The sequence below is a fragment of the Pholcus phalangioides genome, unplaced genomic scaffold, assembly GCF_987345545.1.
Source record: "Pholcus phalangioides strain wild (caught in Gottingen) unplaced genomic scaffold, Ppha-v1.0 ptg000011l_1, whole genome shotgun sequence".
In the NCBI taxonomy this organism is placed as follows: Eukaryota; Metazoa; Arthropoda; class Arachnida; order Araneae; family Pholcidae; genus Pholcus; species Pholcus phalangioides.
The window spans coordinates 36955053-36978656 of record NW_028301604.1 but is presented as its reverse complement, the minus strand read 5'-3'; the positions used below and the strand labels follow the sequence as shown (position 1 = coordinate 36978656).

The following is a 23604-nucleotide window of genomic DNA, read 5'->3' as shown; positions in this document are numbered from 1 at the left end:
TGATTATCTAGATAATTTAATAATAACAGAAATCCACATTACATATATGATGCAATAAACTTTTGCATTCTCGTTCAAGTATTCACATTAAAATTCACGAAATGCAAGAAGCTGTCAAAAGAACAAGAAAATAGTAAAAAAAAAAATTATCGATGAAATCTAGGCCGGAACTGCCCGATTAGGGGTTAAAAGCGGACGAGACATATGCGGACATTTCATGTTTACCAATAATCAAACGTTACTGGCGAGTAATTCTGGCGATTTTTAAGGTACGTTCTCTGGTCGCGATCGGGTGAAAATCGGACATTTTATGTTTACCGATAATTTAACACTTATTGGCGAATGATTCTGGCGATTTTTCGAGCTAAATTTTCTAAATGTGTTCATTCATTCGGCTGCCGAATCCATGGGAGATTGTACTATGAAGAAGAATGAATTGACTGAGAGCTGGGAGGATTAGAGTCAATTGTCGCCTTGCTTTCTTCTGAGAAACGTCGTTTTCTAACATTGCCGTCCGTACCTCTAAATGCGACTCTTATCCAGCCCATCGATAAAAAAGTAATTTTAAAAGTTTGAGAGAGAGAAGGTTTAAATCAAAGGACTTTTAAGAAGGTGTTTTTCAATAATCTCTGCCTCAGAATTAACAATCGCTGACTTCTGCAAACATAATTTAATACACTAATACACTACATTCCTCATAATTTTTATTCATGAAGCTTGGCAAAAAGTGACTTACACAGGGACGCCGTTATCAGACACGGGGCCATCTCAAAAATTTCGAGGCATCAAAAATGTTTAGGACATTTTTGCCCCGATAGCCCCGATTTTATATATTTTGTGGGGGGGGGGGGAAAGAGATCATCAGCTATTATTTCAGAATATGCAGGAATGCTGAGAAATATCCTAACAAAAAATTTTAAATACGCAATAAAATGTAAATAAAAAAAATTAATGATAATTCAGTACTTAAAGGTAGTTTCAAAGTAATGAGAGGAAACAATATTCCAGAAACTGATGAAAATTTTAGAATTGAGGAACTAAAAATAACTGTAAGAAATAGATCCAATACCAATGAAAATTCAGAATTAATTAGAAAAATAATAACAGAATTGATTTTGTTTTTAACGGAAGAAAAAATTCTAGAATTGATGAAAATTCGGAATTAATGCAAGAAATAATTTAAGAATTGATGGAAGCCTCCAATAACTTACCGTGAGTGCGGGGCCCGGTGCAACCGCACCTGCCGCACACCTCTAAGGGCGGCTCTAGACTTACAGAACCATGAATTCCGTTTGGGACGCATTGTAGCGAGATTGCTTTTCAGGCAGAAATTTTGACACGTAGACTGCTCAACACTAATTTTATTGCCAAAAACTTTTTAGTGATTTCAGGGTAATTTTGAGTGCTGATTCTGAAAATGACATTTTTTTTCCAAACTCTCTAATTTTTAACATAAAGTGAAAACTAAATTTTAGTAGTACTACATAAGCAGCACACAAATCGCATTTAAATCTGCGAGCGGAGTTTGCATCACTAGAAAGCTTGAACCAATGGACTGAATCAATTTAATCATGAAAAGTAATCAATTTAATCATGAAAAGTAATCAATTTAATCATGAAAAGTAATCAATTTAATCATGAAAAGTAATCAATTTAATCATGAAAAGTAATCAATTTAATCATGAAAAGTAATCAATTTTTAATCATGAAAAGTAATCAATACATAAATCGGAAGATAAGTCAATACTGATGATACTTAGGGCCGGACTTGGGCAAGTGTGAAGGTTGGCCGCAACCGGTAGCGTTAAATGTTAGGGGCCGCAAAAACGTGATGAAAAAAAATACTTTGATTGCATTTTAATTTAAAAACTTCGTTTTCAACAAAGCGAATGCATTTAAACCTCGCTACAACGATATTTTTTCAAGCCTTGTTTGAAAATGCCTATACTCTCGACATAACGATATATAATCCCTACATAATCTACAACGACATTTTTTCTTGGTCTGCAGAGTCGTTATATCGAGGTTTCGCTGTAGCTTAAAATTTTGTCTAAAACCTTTAAAATTCAGACATCGAACCCTATTCCTCTTGCCTAGGGTTTTCACAGAACCCCTTCCTCCAAGTCAAGTAAAGGATGGGGGTGGATCTAGTGCTCCGGACGATGGGTTGCTAAATTCTTCTTTTAAAATTTTAAAAATTACACAAGGCAGACATAATGCGTACTTGCCCGGCTGAAAGAGTATGAAGTTGAGGTCCTGGGTAGGTAACCGGTTCAATTTCCCCGACAGCTCTCCAACCTTTAAATGTCTGGAAGCAGCGGGCAATATCGTTTAAATTTATTGTCGAATAATTTTTTTCTCTCTATGACTATGAAATAGTAGTTTGATGTTCATTCTGCCTATGTAAACCTGGCGTGCTCCAGGGTGTTCATGGTTACTCAGGGATTAGGAAACTCCGTTTTCGAGGGCCACAAAATGCTTAAGCCCGTCCTTGATAATAAAATAATGCGTATTGCTAAATCAATAAATGCACATCTTTAAAAACACTCCACTCAATTATCAGATTTCAATATGCAAGCAATGCACGTCACACGAAATTTGTGGTACATTTATGTTCAGAATAAAAGTAAAACAATATATGTATAATATACATTATACATATCGTGTATACATTTATATATCGTATAATATATGGAATGAAAATAAGGGAATATATTTAGGATATCAGAATAGATCAGTGCAGTAATGATATGCTCTATAATGTTGCATTTTGTCCACTAAAATGGACACAAAATTATATTAAATTAATTCAAGGAGAAGCACTTGCAAGATTTTCTGTTATGGGTTTTGAATGTCTTTCATAGGAGGCTTCGGTAGAGTAATCAGCCATCATACGCGAGGCTCGAGCTTGCCTTGATACTTCTGTTCCATTACTTTCATATCTTGATGAAACCGCCTCTCTTGTCATTAAAATGACTCCGATTGTCTGTGAAATTGGACCAAGTAACTAAGAAGAAAATGCGCCTTTGTGCTCATATATTAACAGCCTATTTTTCAAACGTTTCAAAATTTTTAAATTCAAATTACAAATTAATCGTATTTTACTGCAATTCTTCATCGTTCTCTGCTTTGTAATTATTCAAAAAATTCTCAACAACCGATACGAAACATGATCAAACTGAAGATTGACCCGATTAGACGGATATTGAATAATATCCGTCAGCAATGAAATGCTGAAAATTTCGAATCTTTAAGAAATTTATGAATTTGAGAACCATCAAAAATCCCTGCTCACAGCTTTTCATTGTTCAGTCCAGGAAACGTTTTACAAATTAATTGGAAGCACTCGCCACTTTATTTATTGAGCATCTTTATCGAATTGCTTCACTAAGCCGAGTTTTATATGAAGTGTTGGGAGATGTATTTTGTCTATGAGAGAGAACCGCTGGCTCTCTAAAAATATTTTCTTTATTGTCCCAGTAAGAGGTTCATCAGCTCAAGATCATGACAAATAACGAATGTCTGATGATGTGATATACGTAAATTTTGCGCATAAAATTTCGTAATAAAGTACTTAATTAGAAGCTAATATTTCAGTAGTCTCCCCATATCTTCTTTAATAGTACTTCCATCTGTGAGTAGTAACGGCGTTGTAGGTACATAATACAGTCGACTCTTGGTTTACGAAGTTAATTCGTTCCTGACGTAGGTTGGCAAACCGAAACACATTTGCCCATAGGAATTAATGTTAAAATAGATTCATTCGTTTCTAAGACTCCGAAGATTCCTACAGTGTCAATTTTTACACTTTTTCACGCTCAAAAAAGTGTATAACTCGAAACCTATTGAAATAATCATACTGACACTAAAAACACTTTTTTCCAGAGAAAATCCAGACTTACGAGAAAACGGGCATATATGCTATACATGGGCAGAGCTGTACCCATGTCTAGTCTTATTAAGATAATTTCATCTATTAATCTCAGTGTCAAAGCTCTCGAAATTTCTGCCTGCAAAGCAATCTATCTACAATGCGTTCCAAACCGAATTCATGGTTTTATAAGTCACTTGCTGCCAAACTTCATCAATAAGTTCTATGAGCAATGTGGAACATTAAAATGATGTTTCTAGAAATCAGATAGTAGTAATTATATATGTATCAGAGGTTATTGCAAAACGTGTTTCAAAAATTTCTTTGGTGATAACCGTCCCAAAATTTGAAATGACAAGCTGATCTATGAGCTGGATAAAAGGTGTCGAATTCGGAGGAATGCATTTGAAAAAAATCAAAATGCGGCCGTAGACACTTCAATTTCTCCATTATCATTTCGAATTCAGTCTAATATTTTCCTGCTTGCGTGTTCGTAATCCGAATTTTGCGCAAACCGAGACGATCGTAAACCGAAGGTTGACTGTGTCAGCATTCTTGCTATTAGCGGGACTACGAAGACTTTGAATTACTGCCTTTGCAAAGTAGGTAGTAGAATTTCATTATATTTAACATGTGCATGGCCATCAACAGAAGTCTTTTAGATGACTACTGAAAGTAGTATGATTCTATTTATCAATGACTTCATACCATGCCATAATGTTGCGAAAAATATTATCTTGGAGAAGCTTTCCAAAGTACAAAATTTGGGTGCAAAGTTGATGTAAGTGTTGTCACGGCGTCAGATAGGCCCAGCTTAAAACCACTGTATATGCTGCAGAGTTTAATTTGTTGCATCGAATGTCGTGTAAAATAAATGTATTTAAACTCTTCTGCTGCTATCAGACGTTTTTCTGTCTTTTCGAAAAAAATGGCTCTGACTTTTGCGTGCATGAGAAAATTAACTTGATGCGCAAAACGTGCGCGAATGGATATATAGTTGGGTCCTTCTGTAAATAGTCAATAACATCCATAATTTTCGGATAGAACTCAGAAACGGAAGGCAACTGAACTCTTAATTCACGTGTTACAATTCAAAAGCATTTTGCTCAGCAAAATCACAACCTATTTTCGCTTAAAATTGTAAATCTTCGAAATTTTGAGGAAAAGTTATAAAAATCAAAATTTTCGTATTTAGTCATCTACATCGGCTAATTTCACTTTCATCGTATTTATTCCGTAAATATGAAAATTACGCTTACTTAACGATGATATAAATGCAATAATAATGAGAATAAGTTAAGAAAATAAATAAAAAAAACTAAAAAGTAAAAATCTGCCGCAAGAAATAGTGATTACAGACTGCATTGGAATGTTGAGAATATGTACTATCTCAAAACTAGTCATTTCGACAAAACCAACACCAGTTTTTGAATCAGCAGCCCACTATACCATAAAACCGTTAAAGCTTCTTTGGTAAACCGATTTTTTTTTGTTTTGAGCAGTGTTATAGAGGATATTTTAACACTTCTAACGAAATTAGACATTCATTCCCTGTCTCTGCCCCAGTCTGGCTGTCTCTCTCCGAGGGAATTCGTTTTTAGTTTATTCAAAGTTCTTTATGACTTTTTTTCAAAAACGCTATAAGCGGGATCCGAATTGGACAAAAACCGAGACTGTCATGTAAAACCAACAGATCTATTCACCCCCCCCCCTCTCGAGAGTCGTTTTCTATCGTTTTTCGGTAATCCGAGTCAGTGCTGTGGGTTCTGAGCACCCATGGTAATTTTTGCATGCATCCGACACCTGCAGAATCGATCAGAAAGCAAATTTATTTGTTAAAAACAAAGATGAGTACCTACTGGTTCGAAACTCCTGATCTTAGTCCTTGGTAATTTGAGGTAGTCTTGGTGCCGTTCACCCCAGATTTTCGACCAGTGACCCCAGTAATTTTTCTCGAACGACTGAATATAAGCAAAGGGTGTCCGGCCTCCTCCTCCGGTTCATACTCTTCTGGAGCATTTGAAATAAATTTCTTAGTAAATGTAGTTATTCGTGCTCTTTACCCATTTTCGGACACGTGTAAGTAATGATAGGTTCATCAATAAGAGCTGCAATGTGGATCAAGTTATCAAGCATAATCAAGAACAATAAAAAATCCTGGACCACAAAACGGGTAAGTTTATTTAAACGTGGGACGTATAGTATAACTAAAATTCAATGTCAAACATTTGAAATTACAAATAATTTTATTTTCAATTAAAAACCCCAATTTTATTTATGATTGTGTTGCATTTTAAGAAAATACATATTTGGCCGCCGAGTATTCGGTTATTCGCTCAAATCACTATTCGTCCCATCCTTAATAAGACAGTAATGGAATTTCAATTCTGAATCAATTAAACATGAAGATCGCATGTATCTACTTGATATCTATCATTTCGATTCATTATGCTCAACTCAAAGATTTTTTAATAGACTACCTATTATATGCAAATGCATAAATATTAAATAATGCAGTGGATCCCGCTTATAACGTTTTCCAAAAAACTGTCATGGAAAACGTTGTAAGCGAGAACCGCTTTAAATGGGAAATCTTAATGAGAATTACAGTCGATCCTGCTTATATAGTTTTCCCCGCTTAGTACGACTTATTCTGGTGTTTCCAACTCAATAATTCTCTCTAAGATTTTTCATTTAAAGCATTTTGACAGGTTTTATTATAATATTTCTATCCACGTGTGGCATCTGTGAGTTGCCATGACTTTTATTGATTAAATTTAGTTCATTTGATGTAGTTATTTTTCTTTTCCCATGATATATCTTGCATGTGCGATCAATCCATATCGTTTATGTATATGATCGTATAAGTACTCATTAATTTATGTGTGATTTTACTAATTTTCCCTCTTATGAAACAATCAACTTCTTTTGGTTTGACAATGCCGTAGTCCACGCACTGTGCTGATAATACTCACGCGAGATTAGTTGTAGAGACCCTTCCTAGGATAGAAATCCCTCGGGATAAGGACTTATGATCATCTTCGCGCCGAGCCCAGTAATAATAATGATAATAGTTCTACTGAAGCTATATATTATCATAGAGTTGGTTATGTCGGCGTTTTTTTTTTTACGTGTCCAATCCATCACTTGTCAGTGGTTCAAAGAGAGAGGACGGGTTTTTTTTTAACTTGTTCTGGCGACTGGTAGACGACTCACGTCTTTCATTGTTCAAATTTCATCAAAAGTTTCTCTGCATGTCTTTATAATGTCCATCAAAGAGAAAATCGCCACTTAGCAGCTTGGTGGAAAAATTAGGGATAAACCGCCAACATCCCCGGCTCGGCAAAATTTGTCCGATTTTGACCCGGTTTCTTGTTGTGTCCATTTTGTCGCCATTTATCATATAATCGTCTTCGCCGTCGTTGGGAACGGACGTGCTATTATCGCGCTCCGCTCACCGACACGCCAGTGCGCCATTTTGTGTCTTTCTTTGTGTTTTTCTTCGTTCTCGTGAGTTTTACTTAGCGTGTTGTTTATTTTTGGGTCATATTCTGCGGTGATTTTCTTTTTTTTTTTAGCGCACGTTGGATTGTGAGATAAGTGGTTTTTTTTTTTTTTTTTTATTTATTGCTCTCATTTTTTTTTAAATTTTCGTTGTGTATTTTCGATCGACTTATATTTATTTTTCTCGTTCGCATTTCATTTTCGTTGTTTTTTCGCCAGGTTCGCTCGCTTCTTTGATATAAGTTCGTAGGTTTTGGACGTTAGTGTTAGCAAACAGTGTATACTTTTTCCCGGGTACTCTCAATAACGTTGTTTTCCTTCCATTTGGGCCTATTGTTGTAGTGTTAGTGTTTTGAGATAGTTAGCTAAGTTGTTAGTTAGTTAGAGTCGATAGTTAGTTAGAGTTGTAATTCTAATAAGTATAAATTGTACTTCGTAGCTTAATACTTTTTTTAGAGGGTGTTGTATTCTTTATATACATATTTATTTTATTCTTCGTGATTTAGTGCTGAGCATTCTACTTTACGTAATTTTTTCGTATAATCTCTTACGTATATTTTGCATAGTAATGTATTTTACATTATTTTAATTTCCAGTTAACGTTTCTCATTTTCGTATTGTTAAGTATTATTATTATTATCTAGCTTTAGCAATAGTGTTAGTATGCCTCGACCTCGACTAGTGTTGTGTAGAGCTTGCGACGGGAGGTTTCCCTGGTCTAGGGGTATAGTAGCTGATAGTTTCAATTGTAAGGGGTGCTTGGATAGAAAAAGGCTGGAACACGAGGTCGAAGCTTTACGGGAAAAAGTTAGGGTGCTAGAGGGTCCGGTTATAACGGACCCTCTGGTCGTCGAGCCACCTGTTGATGAAGAAGCAATCTCCACGAACAACGACATTTTAGAGGGCGAATGGGTGGTCGTGGATGAGGTAGAGGGGGATAGTGATAGGGGTTTAATCATCGGCGATTCTATGGTTAGGGAACTTGGGAACCGAGTGTGTAGGGATTTTCGGGGTTTCGAGCGCTGTTGTCTTCCTGGGGGGAAGATTGGCAACGTTCGAGACGTTTTTCATCGCCGAAAGTTGCCCTTGCGGGTGATTCTGTGGGTGGGAACAAATCAGGTAGGAGCGAATATTAGTGAGTCTCTGTCAGAGTACCGGGATTTACTATTATCCGCTAGGGAGGGGGGTTCAGATGTGGCAGTGATTCCAGTGCTGCCAAGGGGTAGTAGGGGATATAGGAGTAGGATCCACCAATTCAATATAGGCCTGAAGGACATTTGCTCCTCACTTGGGGTCACGTTCTTGGAGCTTCCCGCATTTACCGATAGGTGGCTTCGTTCGGATGGGATCCATCTAAATAAGAGAGGGGTCTGGGAGGTTTACGATAGTCTTAGGTCAGGTTTTTTACTCCCAGACCACGTAGTCGGGAATGCGGGTTAGTTAATGATAATCACAACAGTACTGACGGGGAATTACCCACCTCTGACTTGGATGGCTTCTCGATTGACAACAAACCACCGGGCAAATTAAAATGTGTGTTAATAAATGCCAGGAGCTTGGGTAACAAGAAAGATTTTTTAGAAACTATGATAGTTGTGGAGGACTTGGATCTTATAGCCATTACAGAATCTTGGGCAAACGATGGTGATGAATCTTTCTTACACATCTCAGGATACGATACTTTTTTGAGAAATAGATCTGATAGGAAAGGGGGTGGAGTGTTGATATACGTGAAATCATGTTTGAAGGCTAGAGAGTGTAACGTACAGAGAAGTGATATTGAAACCATATGGGTTGAACTTGAGAACAAAAGACGTCATAAGCTTATTGTTGGGGTTTGTTACAATCCACCGAATAGGGATCAAAACTACATCGCCAAAATGCACGATGAAATTTCCTACATGTGTAAGCGAAAGAGGGTTCTCATACTAGGGGATTTCAATTACCCGGGTATTGATTGGGAGAACCTTTCATCTGGAAATCAGTATGAAAGAGACTTTCTTAAGTTGGTGCTCGAAAATTTTTTGTATCAGCATGTATCAGAAGCCACTAGGGGTACTGCTATTTTGGATTTAGTTCTTACTAGTTCTGAGGATCTAGTTGAACATGTTTCGGTGGGGGAAGAGTTTTCTTCCAGTGATCATCGTATCGTCAGATTTCACTGTAACTTTTCCTCGGGTAAGGTTAATAACAAAAGATTGGTTCCTTGTTTTCGGAGAACTAACTTTGATGTTTTGCGAAGAAGGTTAGCGGAAGTTTTCAAAGACCGGTTGGAATCAGTAGGGGTGGTAAGTCAATGGGAAGAATTTAGTACGAAGCTGTCCTCTGTTTTGCACGACGTCATACCCTTTGTTCGAAAAAAGCGTGTTTGTACATCACACCCTCTATGGTTCACGGATAGCGTGCGGAACCTTTATCTTGAAAAGAAAAGAGCATTCAGAGAGTATAAAAGTGGACGAGGTGACCTATCATTGTTTACTGATAAAAGAAGACTGTTGAAGAAAGCGATAAGGGATAGTAAAAAGCAAGTTGAATCTAGGTTGGCAGATAACATTGGCTCTGACCCAAAATCATTTTTTCGATACGTCAATAATGGATGTAAGGGGACAGTTGGCCCCCTCTCGATAGGAGGCTCAAAAGTAGAGAGCAATGTAGGCATGTGTAGTGCTTTCAATGACTTTTTCGCGTCGGTTTTTAATGGAGATAATGATATTCGATATACGGGTGTTGCATGGGGTAATAAAACGCTCAACGATATTCAAGTGGAAGACGTGGAGGTCCTAAATCTTCTAAGAAATGTATGTGCAAGCAAAGCACCAGGACCAGATGATATCTATCCCAGGGTTCTCAGGGAAGGTGCTAATGAATTGTTGGGGCCAGTCGCACAGATATACAGGAGTAGTGTTGCTGAGGGTATCGTCCCGAGAGATTGGAAACTGGCTAACGTTGTTCCGATATTTAAGAAGGGTAGTAGAGAAGTGGTGTCTAATTATCGTCCAGTGAGTTTGACGAGCTCCCTCTCGAAAATTTTGGAAATTATCATCAAAAGGCAGTTTGTGAAGTGGATAGACGAGAATAATGTATTGTCGGATAATCAGCATGGGTTCAGGAAGGGGAAGTCATGTGTAACTAACCTCCTTTGCTTCTATGATTACGTGACTAAGGCTTTGGGTAAGAGCAAAAATGTCGACGTTGTTTACCTTGATTTCCAGAAGGCATTCGATCGGGTCCAACATGGCAAACTCTTGAAGCGTTTACACGAGATTGGAATAGGGGGCAACTTGCTGAATTGGATAGAATCGTGGTTAAGAGATAGGTCGCAACGAGTTATGGTGAACGGGGAATTCTCTGGTTGGACAGACGTCACAAGTGGAGTTCCTCAGGGAAGTGTCCTTGGCCCCATACTTTTTTCACTTTTTATCGATAAACTCGATCAGGGTATCGATGGAATTACTAGCAAATTCGCAGATGATGTGAAGCTAATGGGGGTAATCGGGAATGAAAGCGATAGGGAGTTGCTCCAGACCAACTTAAACAAGATTGCAGCATGGGCAAATGAATGGAGCATGACGTTTAGCGTAGATAAGTGCATGGTCGCTCATTTTGGTTCGAACAACCCACGGTTCTCTTACGAGTTGAATGGTGTCACTATCCCGGATGCAACTAGAGTCACCGATTTGGGAATTCTCATTGACGAGCGACTTAAGTTTTCTGAACATTGTTCAGCGGTTGTCAAAAAATCGAATAGAATGCTTGGTCTCATTTTCAAAAAGGTCTCCTCGCGTTCTCCTAAAGTCATTCTTCCTCTTTTTCGAGGCTTAGTTCGTCCTGGACTGGAGTATGCTGTAAGGTTTTGGAGACCATACCTACAGAGGGACATAGACTTGGTTGAAGGGGTGCAGAGAAGAGCTACGCGTGTCCTTATTGGCACACAGGGCTTGAGTTATGAAGAAAGACTTCATTTTTTGAATATGTTTACATTGGATGAACGCAGGTGTCGAGGAGATATGATCGAAGTGTTCAAAATTTTCAATGGGATGGATAGGATGGACCATGAACTTTTAGTACACCGCCAATCGACTGCTTTTACAAGGGGACACCAGTATCGATTGGTGAGGGACAATGCAAGGTTATGGTGTCGCAGGGAATTTTTCTCCAATAGGGTTGTTAATAAATGGAATAGCTTACCCCCGGAGGTAGTAAATTGTAACACAATTGACACGTTTAAAAAGAAATACGATAAACATGTTGGGGTAAATCGAGAAGCTATCCATTCTTAGAATAAGACAACCATAAGTAATCTTTATGGGCATCGTATAATATTTTATCATGTGTATATATTGTTTGTAATTTGTGTTAATTGCATTTTTAATTGGGTTGCTGTATTTTTGAAACATATGACAACCATATTTTTATGGGCATCTTTTTATCAGCCACCTCGTTGGGCATTTTGCCTGTTGTGGCGTTGTATTTGTATTTGTATTTGTATTTGTATTTAACAGGTTGGAGAAACAAATGGGAGATACAGCGCCAACATCGAGGGCGCGGCAAAATTTGTCCGATTTTCACCCTATTTCCATGTTGTCCGCATATGTCCCGTTCGATTTTGGCTCGCTACCAACTGCCCAGCCAAATTTTAGGGGGTGGCAAATATCGGGAAAGAACAAAAATACCATTATGAAATTATCAGAATTTAAGGGTAAATCAATTTAAGTGGAGAGAGTGACAAAATCATGTTTGCCCCCTCCTCATAGCAATCGTAGTTACGACCCTGGATGAAATTGTCGTTAACGATAAATAACATTGATAACAAAATACAGAACAAGAGTAAAAAATTACTACTCACTGTACTTGGTCATGGGTTGAGTGTGAATTTTGGCATATACCATTCTCATCCGAAATGTGGAACGAATGGTCAAAGGAAGAGAAAGAATGAAATCCCCCTTCCCTCCAGTCCAATGTGCCAAACCATCACCAGCTATAGAGAATATGAACAAAAGCTATTTATTCTTAAGCTTCTACAGAGTGAAACAAGACTAGCTGAGGCTTCAAACAAATAAGTACACGGAAACTACTGCCAAATCGCTGGATCACTTCACCCCGATGAAAAAGAGCACAAACTAATATTGATTGGCCTCAGAGGAACGAAAAATTCCAACTTGAGCAAAAACACGAAAGTGAAAGGTCGGTCAGTTTTTAACAATTGACCATGTAGATTTTTGTTTTCTTGAGCATTCTAAATGTTTGCTTGTCATGTGATGCTACATGACCAACACTGATTGAACATTGAGAACGACTATGTGCTAGGGGTGGGAATATTGGCATTTTTGGTAAACTCACCCACATACAATAATGGTCACTCGAGGGAAATTTCCCTTATGCTTTTCTTTCAACATTAAACAAAACAAATAATTGGAAGGAAAAAACCGTAGGTCAATGTCAATATGCCTTTTTCGATACTTTCTTCCGAGAATGATCATTTCTATACATTGAATCGATGTAATTATTATGGATTACAAAAATGTATCACTATAATAGTTTTTCATTGCATATTGTCACCTCAAAAGCCCTAAACTTTGATGATGGGCTAATTCAGTGGTTCTCAACCGGGGACCATATGGCCTCAGGGGAGTCTTAGGATATTCCAGGGGGCCACGGATGAAAATCTCTCAAAAGGGGAGCCACGGCTACTGATACGGGGGCCACGAAGAAGTTTAAAGAAATTAAAATTTTTTTAGTCCCTTCCTGACTATAAAATTTAAATTTCAAACAAATTGCATAAAATATCTTTTTCGCAATTTTTCCCCTATTCAAGTAACAGTTACATGCATATTGTCATTTCATTGCATATTGTCACCTCAAAAGCCCTAAACTTTGATGATGGGCTAATTCAGTGATTCTCAACCGGGGACCATATGGCCTCAGGGGAGTCTTAGGATATTCCAGGGGGCCACGGATGAAAATCTCTCAAAAGGGGAGCCACGGCTACTGATACGGGGGCCACGAAGAAGTTTAAAGAAATTAAAATTTTTTTAGTCCCTTCCTGACTATAAAATTTTAATTTCAAACAAATTGCATAAAATATCTTTTTCGCAATTTTTCCCCTATTCAAGTAACAGTTACATGAGGAAATAAATAAAAAAAGTGGTTCATGTAATCTCGGTGGTTTTATGACTTCGGTGTGACAGTAGGCCTTGACACAAACTATGGAAGAGGTTTAAGTAAAATGGAGTAACTGTGAAGACAGAAAATTGTGTGTGTTCGAAGACATTTCATTCAAAGAGGGCTGCCATAAAGAAAGCAGACAAAGTTTGTTGACCATTCATTGACATTCTCTTGAGTACTGGTTGCAAATGTAATCCAAAAAGTAGATGGGTGAAAAATGAAAGCTTTTAAAAAAACCCATGGTTTTCATGCAATTACAGACGGATAGCCATCTAGTTTAGGAATAAGGAATGATTGCTCTGGGGTATTTTTTATGAATTTTTTTTTTTGGGGGGGGGGGTGCCAATCCATTGCGTCTGCTGAAAAGAAATAAAGTCGAATTCAGTTATAACGAACTTCAAGAGACCAAATCATACATGAGGAAAAATACCGGCGAAATTTAATTTTTTAAATGAACGTAATAGACGCGTAATGGAAAGCTGGTTGTCTGGAATAACTACTGTATGTTCATACAGGCCCGTAAGCTAATTTCGCAAATGCACCGCTTTCCGCGATTACACGATTTCAACTGATCACGTCTCTTCTTGGTTTACGATAATTCCTACTACCTTTATATCGTACGATCTGTTTTGCTTTCCGTTATACGGTGGCTTCGTTATGTAATTACTGGAATGTATTCTGAAAGATTAGCACTCTATCTGCCAAACAAAATTATTAATTTTAATTCGTGTAAGGGAAGGATTAAAATTCCGTGGTTAATGATAGCGAGTGATGAAGGTGGTAATAAATTTCGAAAAAAATCCACTAAAACTATATGCTTTTGGTGATAAACAGTTTTAGGACCTTTTCCGTCTGCCGAATTAGTGTAGGTGATAGTGTATCAGACTGTGAACGTGAAGAGCAAGGTTCGAATTCATCTTGCGAAAGATGTTCAATTTTTTTTTCCCACCCCTCTTCAGAAAATGATTTAAACATTTTAATTATTTTTGCTAATGCAATACATTTTACAATATATTTTGCGGACTCTTAAAATACAAGAGTACATAAATCAGTTAAATATTATAACAAAAGCATACAAAAGAGATGCATTAAGACCAATAATGTTATAAAAAAGTAGTTGTCTTTTAGTGTCTTTTCTTTTCCTAAGTTCCGATTTTTAAATATTTTATAGCTGTTTACGACTAATTAACGTGCATAATAGATATTTTTTTATGCAATAATTTTTCTGTTTAGTTTCAGTGGATTTGCTATCGAAAAATGCATTGATAAGTTGGAGAAAAATTTTACTAAAATTTGCAAAGATTTTCGTGATCCGCCCCTTTAGCTGTTTGAATATTTCAGTTTGCATATTTCAGTTTGCATATTTCAGTTTGAATATTTCAATTTATAATGTATTTATGTTTTGCCGAATCTAAAAACTTTGGTATATAATAAATCAATGAGGCTTTTTAGATCACGTGATAATTACCCTTTTTTTTTGAGGGACATACAAGGTAACCAATATGGGCGACTTCCTGTGCGATTTATGAAAGAAACAAATCTAAATTAAAGAAACATAGAAATGAATCGTTTTTTCTTCTTTTTAATGGGAGCTAGAAATTTCGAATTTTTTTTTAACTGCCTGTTTCTCCTTTAAGAAAATGTTTGATTAAAGATGCGGAATTTCTTCGATGTAATTGATATGGGCCCATAATTAATTTAAAACATCCTAAACTATATGGATTGAGATGCAATTGGATAATGTAAAATAATACGGAGACATTAATTCTCATTGTCCCGCTTCGGAAGATATAAATGAAAATTTTAAATCAATGTTATGGCATGAATATCCACCTCAAAAGTGGGAGTATGTCTAATTATTTTATATTTAATTTTCTAGGCTTCGTATGTCGAAGCGAGCTAAATTTAAGCAAAATTTCTTGCAGGGGCTTAAATGGCCTTAGCCCATAGGTTCCGGGTCCTATCCAGTACATAGTGTAATTTTTCTTATTTTAGTTTCAATATTATTGATTTTCCGATTCTCCCCACCACCACGCATAAGCGCTGGAATATACGGGCTGAAGACATTTGAGCCCCCCGCTATAAATTTTGTAAGGGGGCTGAGCCCTCCAATAATTTCCGAAAAAACAATGCAATGCGCCTTCTCTCCTGCGTACTCGCTTGATCCAGCATCTTTCAGCTCCACAATATTCTCTTGGTGTCAGTGCCTTTTCGACCACACATCTTTGAGCTTCCGTTCGTGTTGGCATCATGAGGCCCCCTTTCTCTTCGTCGCAGTGAACAAAAGAACAGACACTCTTGAGTTTGGCCAGGCAAACAAGAAAAGACCCCTCCCCTCTCAAAGAAACTTCGTCAGTCGTGCCTTCTGGCAGTAAGGATTGGCACCGAGGGAGAGTGGAACTGAAGGGACTGAGCCGCAAGGAACAAATGAAAGATAATTATTGGCATGGAACAAGAAAGCCAAAGACCATCGAGAGTATTTAAATGAAATAAAATTTTGAGCAGATTCTTTCCATTATCTACTTCATAATTAGGACAATTTTTGGTTGAAAAAATATTTTTTTTTTCGTCATAGCAAAATGAGAAAACCCTTCACACGAATGTTTTGGGGGGGGGGGGAGCCGAGCCGGATCTTCGAAAAAATTGGGGGGCTCGGGCCCATGTGCCGGAAACAAGTTTGCGCCTATATCCCCGGAAGAGAAGCTGTGCATTGCACTACGGTTTTATGCTACGGGAAGTTTACAGCTGACATTAGGAGATTTGGCCTATGTCAGCCAGCCATCCAGTTGCCGTGCTATTAAGCAGGTGTCGAAATGCCTGGCTTGGACTGTCAAGGCAATACATTACATTGCCTTCCACTGAGGATGAGAGGCAGGAGGTGAGTCTATTTCACTATTTAAAAAAATTATGAATTGCTTGTTTCATTGTGCTTACATGTGCAAAAATTTATTAAAGATTTATTTATAGGGTTTGCTTTAATTGAATAAAAAGTTATGTATTTTTTTTCTCAAAAAATGTAGTAACGTAAAAACTCAAACCTGACATATAAACTATAGTTTTTAAACTAAAAACTATAGTTTTTACGCACTATCAAACTAGAGATGTAAAGTTCTCGAGAAAATGTAAAATTCTCACCTTCCAAGAATATTCATTATTAATAACAATATAACATCATAATAATATAAATGATATTTATAAATAACGAGAATATTCAGAGGCGTATTCACAATTTTCTTGCCTGTGGCCTACCCGAATTTTGACGCCCGTCTCTCATTCTACACTGCTGGCCACCCAAATTGCAACACCAAGAAAGACAAGAGATATCGCAACAATATTTATATTGTAGATAACATGTTGACCAAGCATCAAATGATTAAATTTATAGACTTCTGTGAAGTGTGGTTCCTGCCAAAATCAGTAGCCAGAGTAGCCGCCATTGTTGGAGATCACCGCTGCCACACGCCTCGGCATTGATTCAAAGAGACTTCGGATGTGTTCTTGGGGTACAGCAGACCAAGCAGCTTCCACGCATTGCCAAAGTTGATCTGGTGTGGCAGCTGGGGATGTAATCTGGGTCAATCGTTGAGCAACCATGGACCACATGTTTTCTATCGGCGAAAGATCCGGAGAGCGAGCTGGCCAGGGAAGCAATTCAATCTGGCGATTGACGAAGAACCTTTGGACAATGCGTGCCACGTGTGGTCACGCATTATCCTGTTGAAATATGGCTGTGGGCAAGCCCTGAAGGTAAGGAAGGACAACTGGCTCCAACACCTCGGAGATGTAGCGCTAGCTTTTCAAAGTACCGGCAATGCGTACTAGAGGAGTGCGAGAGTGATATCCAATACCGCCCCATACCATAATACCCGGTGCAGGACCAGTGTGGCGGTGCGTAACGCAGCTGTTCAGCATCCTCTCTCCACGGTGTCTCCAGACTCGAATCCGACCATCGTGGTGTTGCAGACGGAAGCGTGACTCGTCAGTAAAGACAATTTCATTCCATTGTGCCGTCCACATCCTTCTTTCATCGCACCATTGGCGGCGGAGACGTCTGTGGTTCTGCGTCAAGGGTAGACGAAGCAATGGACGTCTTGCGGACGGACCACTCTGCTGTAAACGGCGTCGAATGGTACGCGCAGACACTGGATGATGCGGTACAGACTGAATGTGCTGTGCTATGGTTCGTGATGTGGCTGAGTGATCCATCACTGTCATACGCACAATACGCCTGTCATCACGTGAAGTGGTGCACTGAGGTGGATGCGATCGAACACGTCGGTCCGTCGTACCCTCCTGCATCCAACGATCAGATATCCGCATTACAGTTGTTTGGTTACACACGTTTTTTTACACGACTACCGATTTCCCTGAAAGATAATCCACAATCTCGGTAGGCCACTATCCTTCCTCTGTCGAACTCGGATACTTGATCAAAAGATGTTGTTTTCTACGAGGCATAATTGATTGTTTTTTTGAAAAAACCACAAGAAAAACACAATTGCCGTACTTCAAATCGTCGAAATCTCCAAGCCTTAAATAGCACTTTGAAGTGGCGCCACAGGCGCGCGTGATGTGCGTCTGCGCTGAAATTCTAATCATTTGCATATCTCACCTCCGCTAATGCATGTTGTAAATTTCATATTATTTGCATGCTTCCGCTTCCTTCAGGGTGTTGCATTTACGGTGGCCAGCAGTGTAGTTTTATTTTTTTGACTGCTCATTTCTCGAATTTGCCACCCTGTGCTTAGACCCGCTTAGACCCCCCCTCGTGTCTTTAGGTCCCTCTTGGTCACTCATATGCTAGCACGATGTCTGTGTCACTCTTTTGGCTATTCACATGCTTCTGCTTGCACACTGTTCTTGTCACTCATATGTTTGCACACTGTTGTTGTCACTCATATGTTTGCACACTGTTGTTGTCACTAATATGTTTGCACACTGTTGTCGTCACTCATATGTTTGCACACTGTTGTTGTCACTAATATGTTTGCACACTGTTGTTGTCACTCATTCATATGTTTGCACACTGTTGTTGTCACTCATTCATATGTTTGCACACTGTTGTTGTCACTCATATGTTTGCAAACTGTTCTTGTCACTCATATGTTTGCAAACTGTTCTTGTCACTCATATGTTTGCACACTGTTCTTGTCACTCATTCATATGTTTGCACACTGTTCTTGTCACTCATAAGTTTCACACTGTTCTTGTCACTCATATGTTTGCACAAGCTTTGCATCACTCTTTTGATCAATCACATGCTCCAACAGGCTCTATGTCACTCTCTTACTCACTTACCTAGACTTTCAAAGGCAGATTCTGGGTTACAATTTTTTTTGCCCTTCTCCCATTATGTACAAATTTAGCGACTCATTCCTAAAATTTGCCGCCTCTGGCTGTAGCCAGCTAAGCCCCACTACGCCACTTACTTTATTAATATTTATTGTAATTACGCCAATTATTTACTCCTGTAAATATGCCAATATTTGAGAATATTCTCTGGAAGGACCTATTAGAAATAACTTTAGAATATTTTTATTCCCAATGAGAATATTCTCAAGTTTTTTGCAATACACTCATGTCCATAAATTAAGGATAATTCAGAATCACACGGAAATCGAAATCTAAATTAAAAATTTCACCTGTAGAATTATCACACACATCTGCAAGAATGATATTCAAATTTCAGGAAGCCACCAGATGATGCCGATAGTACGTCACAATGACGAGAGTGTAAGAGGGGGGTATATAAGGAATGGTGGCAAAGAAGTGAAATTGTTCACGAGAGTTCTGTAAAGCACTCAGTGCCATATGCGAATAGTTATGACACAGAGGACGCATGTGGATGATTTTTTACGTGGAAGAATTATCGGCCTTCCGGAATGTGGGCGTACTCAGATGGAAGTATCGGAGGAACTTGGAATTGCCCAAAGTGTCATCTCTAGGCTTTGGCAACGATTCCGAGATAACGGAAATGGCAGTAGACGTTACAGTACAGGTCGCCCCCGAGTTACAACGCCGAATGAAAACCGGTATTTGGCAGTAACTGCCAAAAGAAGCAAACGGAGCACAGCATCCGACCTGTCTCGTCAGCTATCTGCAGCCACGGGTACCACAGTTTCAAGGCAAACCGTGTACAGACGTTTGGGAGATATTGGTCTATATGCGCGCAGGCCTGCCAGATTTGTTCCGGTCACGGCAACTCACTGTCGGCAGCGATTAGCCTGCAGTAGAGAACATGCAATGTGGACATCGCCGACACACAGTGACATCGACACAGTGGGCGTGTGTGACGTTTTCCGACGAGTCCAGGTTTAGCTTGCAGTCTGATTCACGTCGGACTTTCATATGGAGAACGCCAGGTACCCGTTACCACCAAGACAACATGATTGAACGACACCGTTACGGTGGTGCAGCATTGCTCGTTTGGGGTGGAATTATACTGGGTTCCAGAACAGATCTGCATGTTCAAACCGGAACCATGAAAGCCCAAATTTATCGGGACATCATTCTGGAACAACATGTACGTTTGTTTACGGGTGCCATAGACGCAGCATTTGTGTTTATGGATGGCAACGCCCGTCCTCACCGAGCAAACATCGTAAACGAATGCCTTGAATCTGAGGATATAACCCGTATGGAATGGCCAGCATTCTCACCTGACTTGAATCCGATAGAGCATGTGTGGGAAATACTTGACCGACGAGTTTCAGCCCGTCAACCACCTCCTACATGTGTATCGGAGAGCATTGCTTGCTGAGTGGAGTGATCTTCCCCAAGATCAGATCGATAATTTGATACTCAGCATGCCTAGGCGTTGTATGGACTGTATTTCATCGCATGGGAGACATACAATGTATTAACCATCATACCAACCATGTAATAGTAAGTTTTTGTAAAGGAGATATATTTTACAATTGCTTCAGGGAGCAAAAATCGTAGGTTTTATGAATGGTATCATACATACACCATCGTTTTTGTTCTTCATCTTTTGTTTTATAAATGGGCTTTATGAATAAGTAACGTTTGTTTTGTTTCTGAACCTTTATTTGCCGGAGCTGGCATTATCCTCAATTTATGGACATGAGTGTATATAGTAGTACTTCCAGAGAAAATTCACAAAAATATTTATAGTAATACATATATTGATGAATTATTTCAAAACCTCTCGCTTTGACCGCGAATATTCTGTAACTGAAAGCTGCCATTATTAGGTGATTATAAATAAATTGTTTTGTTTTAAATATTTCAATGAAAATTGAATTATGTTTTGTTGCCTATTGTGCACAAAATTAGTGAAATTGTTTTCATTATTTAAAAGAAAAATGAATATTCTCGATTTTTCTCAAAATTTTACATTCAGTATAATGTACACAGAATATTCTCGTTCTCTAAGAATATTCTCACCTCATATCTCCAGCTCAAACAAGTATTAACCGTAAGTTTTTGTACGAGCTTGAAGAATATATTCATACAGATTTTTTTCCATTCTCAAATTTTCATATATGTTGGGGAACATATATTCCTTTATTTTTTTACGGCTGCTGGAACAAATTTAATCAAATATTTTTGCATGCTCAAATTGATTAATAATTGAATACCGCAGTTACTCATTCTTTGACAAATGTGTCAGAACCTGAAATGTGATTAGGAGTATCAGAAGAGTTTTTAAACATGGTGGTGCTGGTTTTGAGCTTCACATGGGAATTTTTTATGTCAGAATACATTTTGGGGGTTCTCCCACCAATGCGATAAATTACAGCGGGTGTAAGAGAGGAAGGGTGCTGGGTATATCAGCCCTACACAGAAAGATTATTGGAAATTGATGTGCTGAGAAACAACTCAAAGGCCGTAGTGTGTATATGAATGTACATGAGAGCCCCCATTTACACCTTACAGTTGTACATGGGAGGTCTGGCAAACAGGCTTTCCTAAAATGTTTTATTCATATCTACTTCTTTGTAAGCTGTTCGACAACTTATGTATGGCTACACATATTGTCGGAAACGTTGCCAGCAATGTAAGATATGATAAAGATTTCAGTTATTAGTAGTGTTTTAATTTTTTTGATGCTCCATTGTTATTTACTCTTTTTGAACGCTCAGATTACAATTGTAGCTGTTCTATTTGGAGAATTTTGCACATTATAAATTTTTGTATCATGTATAGTGGGATTGGATATTATACTGGATTGTGTAAACTTTTGCCTGTTGCTTTTTATTATAGATTGCTTGGTAAATCTATTTCACAAGTGGCTTCCCTGAGGTGTATGGAGCATTGGAGTGCACCCACATCCGAATCTCCAGTCCTGGTGGAGACCAAGCAGAGGTGTTCAGGAATATGAAGGGGTACTTCTCCCTAACTGTGCAAACGGTCAACGATGCTGATCATCAGGGATATTTGCTCGCTGACCTAGTAGTACACATACGACAGTACCATCTTCGACCATTCCCATTTGTGATACCTCTGTGGCAATGGCCTCATACCAAAGCCTCCTAGATACTACAAGCCTGAAACATGTTTTCGTGGCGTCATAGTCCGGGTTCTACCGCGTAAGGCGACTGTATAAGGAATGCCCTTATATAGTGGCTATACTACCGCGTATACTTGGTGCGACTCACGCATCTACAACTCGTAGTTTCTCTCTATAGGAATTTTTAAATAAAATCAGAAGGGGAAAATCAGACATGAAATAATTTCTTAACAGCTCGTGTAATCAATGTGCAATATTAATTAGTAATATATAATTAATATTTAATCCAGAAATAAAACACCGATTTCTAATCTTTTGCACTTAGAAGTTTTGTTGAATATTTCTCACAAAATCAGGGAAAAAAGATTAATGTTAAACTTTTCAAAAGGTTTTTTTGAACTTATTTATAGGACGAAAATATACTTGACTGTTCAATAAAATTGTAAAAGTTATTATATCAAAATGAAAAATAACACAATTGAAACAATTTTTATTAAACCCAATCACATTCAAATTATTCAGCTTATTCAAAGGGAAATTCACAGCTGTAGGGGGAAAAAAATATTAATTAAACATTCCAAGTGATTTTTTTTAATTTTATTTTTTATAAGGTTATTATATAACTCGGCTTTTCAATAAAACTGTAAAAGACAATACACTTAAACCTGTTTTTGTGCGGTGGATAGGGACCGCATAAAAAAAAAATCGCACAAAACTTCACGAGTAGCTATAAAAAATATTTTTCGCAACACATTTAAAAAGTATTTTTTCATGCGGTGGATAGGGACCGTAGAAAATCTATCTAAAAAGGTATCTCACGTAGAAAATAACTGAAAACCTTACGAAATAACTAGAAAATTCTTTTTTAAACGAAATCAAGACACGAGGCTTGGCAGCTACTTGGACTCTCCCCAAACCTTTTGGAATCTGATTTAGAAAATACACATGCGAACATTTTTAAATATTTTATTTACATATGTACTTATTTTACACATACAAAACTTTTCAAAATGTATAACCAGTAGTCTGATAATACGCGAATTTTCTTGTGGTAAACTGGTTCAAAATCACTTTCGTCACTTGAAGATACTACCTCGCACTCGTTTAGAGTTGACTTTTTATTCAGTTATCATGTAGTCGGTGATCATTTTTTGTGTGACGATTGTTGTTTCACTAGACGCTTGTATATGTCTCGGTAGCCATCGATATACAAGATTGGAGCCCTTTTTGGAATTTTGCAGTTCTTTCAGAATTGGCATCCATTGCAAGAAAATGACCTTCTAATTTACTGCAAAGTTGAAGTCCTTCATAGATTTTATCTGCTGTCAAATAATCGGGTTCTTCTTGCTCATCAGTAACATCTGTTACGTAATTTATAATGTCATCATCCCTTACGGTTTCATCCTGAATCATTTCGACAAGATCATTTTCACTGAAAGTATTAAAACCACCGCCGATGCCATGTGCTAGCGTAACGATGTGATGAAATATCAAAAATCGAAAAAACTAAATGGCCGATCAAACCTACTAATTTTTTTTTATTGATAACTTCGTCAATTATGTTCTAATTTGATTGAAATTTTCATATACC

General features: G+C 37.9%; 1 protein-coding gene across 8 annotated transcripts in view; it reads left to right on the top strand.

Annotated features, from left to right (window-relative positions):
* Positions 1-23604, top strand: part of cnc (NFE2 like bZIP transcription factor cap-n-collar) — a 662445-nt gene that overhangs the window by 579369 nt on the left and 59472 nt on the right. The window lies entirely within an intron of this gene.